The sequence below is a fragment of the Jaculus jaculus genome, chromosome 16 (genome assembly GCF_020740685.1).
Source record: "Jaculus jaculus isolate mJacJac1 chromosome 16, mJacJac1.mat.Y.cur, whole genome shotgun sequence".
NCBI classification, from domain to species: Eukaryota; Metazoa; Chordata; class Mammalia; order Rodentia; family Dipodidae; genus Jaculus; species Jaculus jaculus.
The window spans coordinates 71026551-71033721 of record NC_059117.1 but is presented as its reverse complement, the minus strand read 5'-3'; positions in this window follow the sequence as shown (position 1 = coordinate 71033721).

The following is a 7171-nucleotide window of genomic DNA, read 5'->3' as shown; positions in this document are numbered from 1 at the left end:
TCCAAACACACACACCAAAGAAAAAATATTGAAAGCAGTTAGAGAGAAAAATCAAGTTACCTACAAAAGCAAGCCCATCAGGATTACAGCAGATTATTCAACACAAACTTTTAAAGCCAGAAGGGCTTGGAGTGATATATTCCAAGTTCTGAAAGATAACAACTGTCAACCAAGGTTACCTTATCCTGCAAAGTTATCCATTCAAATAGACGGAGAAATAAGGACATTCCATGACAAAAGCAGGTTAAAGGAACATTTGAAGACAAAACCAGCTCTACAGAAAATACTTGATAGAATCCTCCATGCTGAAGAAAAGGAAAAGCACACATATAAGGAACCTAGAAAAAACAAACAATACTCAAATACTAGTTAACAGAAGAGAGCACAGGTAGAACTGGAACCATAAAAAAAATGGCAAACATAAATACATACCTTTCAATAATATCTCTTAATATCAACGGCCTCAATGCCCCAACGAAAAGACATAGGTTTGCAAACTGGGTTAAAAAGCAGGATCCTACAATTTGTTGTCTCCAAGAAACTCACCTTTCTAGAAAGGATAGACATTATCTTAGGGTGAAAGGTTGGAAGACGGTGTTTCAAGCAAATGGGCCTAGAAAGCAAGCAGGGGTTGCTATCCTAATATCAGACAAGGTAGACTTTAGTCCAATGTTAGTCAAGAAAGATAAGGAAGGTGACTTTATATTGATTAAGGGCACACTCCAACAGGAGGACATTACAATCCTAAACATATATGCACCTAACATGGGGGCTCCCAAATTCATCAAACAAACACTATTAGAACTAAGGTCACAGATAACACCAAACACAGTGGTTGTGGGTGACTTTAACACCCCACTCTCATCAATTGACAGGTCATCCCAGGAAAAAATAAACAGAAAGACATCTGGACTAAATGAGGTCATAGAAGGAATGGACCTAACAGATATATACAGGACATTTCATCCAAAGGCTGCAGAATATACATTCTTTTCAGCAGCACATGGAACATTCTCTAAAATAGACCATATATTAGGACACAAAGCAAATCTTAATAAATTCAGGAAAATTGAAATAATTCCTTGTATTCTATCTGACCACAATGGAATTAAACTACAAATCAATAGCAAGAAAGGCTATAGAGCATACACAAAATCATGGAAACTAAACAATACACTACTAAATGATGAATAGGTCAATGAAGAAATCAAGAAGGAAATCAAAAAATTTATAGAGTCAAACAATAATGAGAACACAACATACCAAAATCTCTGGGACACAATGAAGGCAGTTCTAAGAGGTAAATTTATAGCCTTAAGTGCCTATCTTAAGAAATTGGAATGGTCACAAGTAAACGACCTAATGCTTCATCTTAAAGCCTTGGAAAAAGAAGAACAAGGCAAACCAAAAATCAGTAGATGGGAAGAAATAATAAAGATTAGGGCAGAAATTAATGAAATAGAAACAAAAAAAAATCCAAAGAATTAATGAAACAAAGAGTTGGTTCTTTGAAAGGATAAACAAGATTGATAAACCCTTAGCAAATCTGACCAAAAGAAAGAGAGAAGAGACACAAATTAATAAAATAAGAGATGAACAAGGTAACATCACAACAGATTCCAGAGAAATTTAAAAAATCATAGGGACATACATTAAAAGCATATACTTCACAAAGTATGAAAATCTGAAAGAAATATATGATTTCCTTGATTTATATGACCTACCTAAATTAAATCAAAATGAGATTAATCACTTAAATAGACCTATAACAAACATGGAGATCCGAACAGTTATCAATAATCTCCCAACTAAAAAAGCCCAGGCCTGGATGGATTCACTGCTGAATTTTACCAGACCTTTTAGGAAGAGCTAACACCATTGCTTCTTAAGCTTTTCCAGGAAATAGAAAAAGAAGGAATTCTACCAATCTCCTTCTATGAGGGCAGCATCACACTGATACCAAAACCAGGCAAAGATAGAATAAAAAGAGAAAATTACAGACCAATCTCCCTCATGAAATTCTCAACAAAATATTGGCAAACATAATACAAGAGTACATCAAAAAGATCATTCAGGGCTGGAGAGATGGCTTAGTGGTTAAGCGCTTGCCTGTGAAGCCTAAGGACCCCAGTTCGAGGCTCAGTTCCCCAGGTCCCACGTTAGCCAGATGCACAAGGGGGCACACACATCTGGAGTTCGTTTGCAGTGGCTGGAAGCCCTGGTGCACCCATTCTCTCTCTCTCCCTCTATCTGTCTTTCTCTCTATGTCTGTTGCTTTCAAGTAAATAAATAAATAATAGACAAAAAAATTTAAAAAAAAAGAGTAAAGTTTGTTTAAAAAAAAAAAAAAAGATCATTCACCCTGACCAAGTAGGCTTTATCCCAGAGATGCAGGGATGGTTCAACATATGCAAATCTATAAATGTAATACATTACATAAACGGGTTGAAGGACAAAAATCCAACATCCCTTCATGATAAAAATCCTACAGAGACTGGGAATAGAAGGAACATATCTCAATATAATAAAGGCTATTTATGACAAGCCTACAGCCAACATATTACTAAATGGGGAAAAACTGGAAGCTTTTCCACTAAAATCAGGAACAAGACAAGGGTGTCCACTGTCCCCACTTTTATTTAATATAGTTTTGGAAGTCTTAGGCATAGCAATAAGGCAAGAGACACACATAAAAGGGATACAAATTGGAAAGGAAGAGATCAAGTTATCATTATTTGCAGATGACATGATTCTATACATAAAGGACCCTAAAGACTCTACTAGCAAACTGTTAGAGCTGATCAAAACCTACAGCAATGTAGCAGGATACAAAATAAATACACAGAAATCAGTAGCCTTCATATATGCTAACAACAAACACACAGAGGATGAAATCAGATAATCACTCCCGTTCACAATTGCATCAAAAAAAATAAAGTACCTTGGAATAAACCTAACCAAGGAAGTAAAGAATCTCTACAATGAGAACTTTAAAACACTCAAGCGAGGAATTGCAGAAGACACTAGAAAGTGGAGAAACATCCCTTGTTCCTGGATTGGAAGAATCAATATTGTGAAAATGGCAATCTTACCTAAAGCAATCTACACATTTAATGCAATCCCTATCAAAATTCCAAAGGCTTTCTTCATGGAAATAGAAAAAACAATCCAAAAATTCATTTGGAATCATAAAAAAACCTCGAATATCTACAATAATACTAAGCAACAAAAATAAAGCTGGTGGTATCACCATACCTGATTTTAACCTATACTACAGAGCCATAGTAACAAAAACAGCATGGTACTGGCACAAAAACAGACATGTAGATCAGTGGAACAGAATAGAGGACCCAGATGTAAGCCCAAGTAGCTATAGCCACCTGATATTCGATAAAAATGCCAAAAATACTCATTGGAGAAGAGACAGCCTCTTCAGAAAATGGTGTTTTGAAAACTGGATATATATATCTGCAGAAGGATGAAAATAGATTCTTCTCTCTTGCCATGCACAAGAATTAAGTCCAAATGGATTAAAGACCTTAACATCAGACCTGAAACTCTGAAACTGCTAGAGGAAAAAGTAGGGGAAATCCTTCAACATATGGGTCTTGGCAAAGACTTTCTGAATACAACCCCAATTGCTCAGGCAATAAAACCACAGATTAATCACTGGGACCTCATGAAATTACAAAGATTTTGCACTGCAAAGGACACAGTGAAAAAAGCAAAGAGGCAACCTATAGAATGGGAATAAATCTTCGCCAGCTATATATCTGATAGAGGATTAATATCTAGGATATACAAAGAACTCAAAAAGTTAAATAATAAGGAATCAAACAAGCCAATCAAAAAATGGGCTATAGCTGGGCGTGGTGGCGCATGCCTTTAATCCAGCACTCGGGAGGCAGAGGTAGGGTATCGCCATGAGTTCAAGGCTACCCTGAGACTCCATAGTGAATTCCAGGTCAGCCTGGGCTACAGTGAGACCCTACCTTGAAAAACAAAAAAACAAACAAAAAAATGGCTATGGAGCTAAATAGAACATTCTCAAAGGTAGAAATATGAATTTCATATAAGCATCTAAAAAAATGTTCTACATCACTAGTCATCAGGGAAATGCAGATTAAAACTACATTGAGATTCCATCTCACTCCTGTCAGATCGGCCACCATCATGAAAACAAATGATCATAAATGTTGGCGGGGATGTGGAAAAGGAGGAACCCTTCTACACTGCTGGTGGGAATCCAATCTGGGCCAGCCATTGTGGAAAACAGTGTGGAGGTTCCTAAAACAACTAAAGATTGATCTACCATATGACCCAGCTATAGCACTCCTAGGCATATATCCAAAGGACTCATCTCATTTCCTTAGAAGTACGTGCTCTACCATGTTTATTGCTGCTCAATTTATAATAGCTGGGAAATGGAACCAGCCTAGATGTCCCTCAACTGATGAGTGGATAATGAAAATGTGGCACATTTATACAATGGAGTTCTACTCAGCAGTAAAGAAAAATGAAGTTATGAAATTTGCAGAAAAATGGATGGACCTGGAAAGGATTATACTAAGTGAGGTAACCCAGGCCCAGAAAGCCAAGCGCTACATGTTCTCTCTCATATGTGGATCCTAGCTACAGATGATTGGGCTTCTGCGTGAGAAGGAAAATACTTGGGAGCAGAGGCCAGTAAGTTAAAAAGGAGACATAAAGGGAAGAGAAAGGAAGGGAGGAGGGTACTCGATAGGTTGATATTGTATATATGTAACTACAATGACTGTAATGGGGAGGTAATATGATGGGGAATGGAATTTCAAAGGGGAAAGTGTGGGGGTGGGGAGGGAGGGAATTACCATGGGATTTTTTTATAATCATGGAAAATGTTAATAAAAATTTAAAAATTTTAAAAATAAATAAATTAATTAATTAAAAAATATGCAAGAGAGTGTGAGAGAGAATTGGCATGTCAGAGCCTCCAGCCACTGAAGTAGAACCCCAGACACGTGCGCCACCTTGCACAGGTGTGTCACGTTGTGTGTCTGGCTTATGTGGGATGTGGAGAATTGAACATGAGTCCTTAGGCTTCATAGGCAAGTGCCTTAACCACTAAACCATCTTTCCAGGCCTAAAATATTTTTAGTATTTTATTTAGTTGGGAGAGAGAGAATGGGCACACTAGGGCCTCCAGCCTCTGCAGACAAACTCCAGACACATATGCCATCTTGTGTATCTGGCTTATGTGGGTCCTGGGGAATTGAACCAAGGTCCTTTTGCTTTGCAGGCAAGTGTCTTAACTGCTAAGCCATCTCTGCAGCCTGACATAAAATTTTCAGACCTTAAAAATGCCTAAAAGGCTGGGCGTGGTGGCACACGCCTTTAATCCCAGCACTCGGGAGGCAGAGGTAGGAGGATCGCCATGAGTTCGAGGCCACCCTGAGACTCCATAGTGAATTCCAGGTCAGCCTGGGCTACAGTGAGACCCTACCTCGAAAAACCAAAAAAAACTCTAAAAGGTAGCCAGAGTACCCAAAACAAAAACAGTAGAGGAGCCAGGCATGGTGGCGCACACCTTTAGTCCCATTAGTTTGAGGTCAGCCTGGGGCTACAGATTGAGTTTCAGGTCAGTCTGGGCTAGAGTGAGACCCCATCTTGTAAAAATAACCCCCTCACAAGCAGAATACAACAAAGCAAGCCCAGTGTACCAGTGCATAGCTATAATCCAGGCCCTCAGGAGGCCGGGGTGCAGCCTGGTCCATTGTTTCTGCGGTGCAGGCACGATGCCCTGGGGTTGAGCCCCGCACGCATGAGCTGGGTGTGGGGACGCAGGCCTGCGATCCCTTGAGCTGGGTGTGGGGGCGCAGGCCTGCGATCCCTTGAGCTGGGTGTGGGGCGCAGGCCTGCGATCCCATGAGCTGGGAGGTGGAAGCAGGAAGGTCAGAAGTTCAAAGTGACAGATAGAGACGCCTCATTTGGTGCTAAACACTCACGTGACTTCTCAGCACTTGGATCAGTTTTGAGTCACTCCAGTGGTCGCCGCCATTGGAAAAGAGAAGCTTCTCTGACCAAGTATGGGAGTAACATCAACCTATGGTCATAAACATAAGTATTTAGAGAGCCATTTGGTGGGCAGAATATATTGAGGTAGCCAAGCACCACTGGTTACTTCCCCTCTAGGGCTTGTGACCTAAGTATTACGACCTATCAAGTTGTTTTTCTGAGACTGGTCACCATGGGTCATTAGGAGTTGAGCCTTAAATGTCTATATCAAACATCTCAGGTCCAGAGGTCACTCTCCAAGTGACCGGGTCTGAGTGTTAAACCATGAGAACTTCTGGTTTTATTTTTGTCCCTACATACATAATTGTCAAAAGTCTTTAGAGAAGTCCCAAGATAAAAGACAAAGACTTGGGAGCTCCAAGGATGGTAATTTATGAAAAAGTAAATTCATGGCAGATAAAGAACAGTTAGGGGGCTGGAGAGATGGCTTAGTGGGTAAAGGCCTTGCAAGCATGAGGACTCGAATTTGATCCCCTACGCCCACATTGTAATGCTGGCTGTGAGCCGGAGAGATGGCTTAGCAGTTAAAGGCACAGTTTTGATTTTTGTTTTTCAAGGTAGGGTCTCGCTCTAGCCCAGGCTGACCTGGAATTCACTATGTAGTCTCAGGGTGTCCTTGAACTCATGGAAATCCTCCTACCTCTGCCTCCCAAGTGCTGGGGTTAAAGACGTGTGCCACCACACCCAGCTGGCACTTTTTTTTTTTAATTTTTATTTATTTATTTATTTGAGAGTGACAGACACAGAGAGAAAGACAGATAGAGGGAGAGAGAGAGAATGGGCGCGCCAGGGCTTCCCGCCTCTGCAAACGAACTCCAGATGCGTGCGCCCCCTTGTGCATCTGGCTAACGTGGAACCTGGGGAACCGAGCCTCGAACCGGGGTCCTTAGGCTTCACAGGCAAGCGCTTAACTGCTAAGCCATCTCTCCAGCCCACTTTTTTTTTTGTTCTGCAAAGTCTGACAGCCTGGGTTTGTTTCCCCAGTACCCATGTAAAGCAAGATGCATGAAGTGACACACCTACCTGGAGTTTGTTAGCAGTAGCAAAGGCCCTGATGCACACATTTATTTATTTATTTATTTATTGGTTTTTCAAGGCAAGATCTCACTCTAGTCCA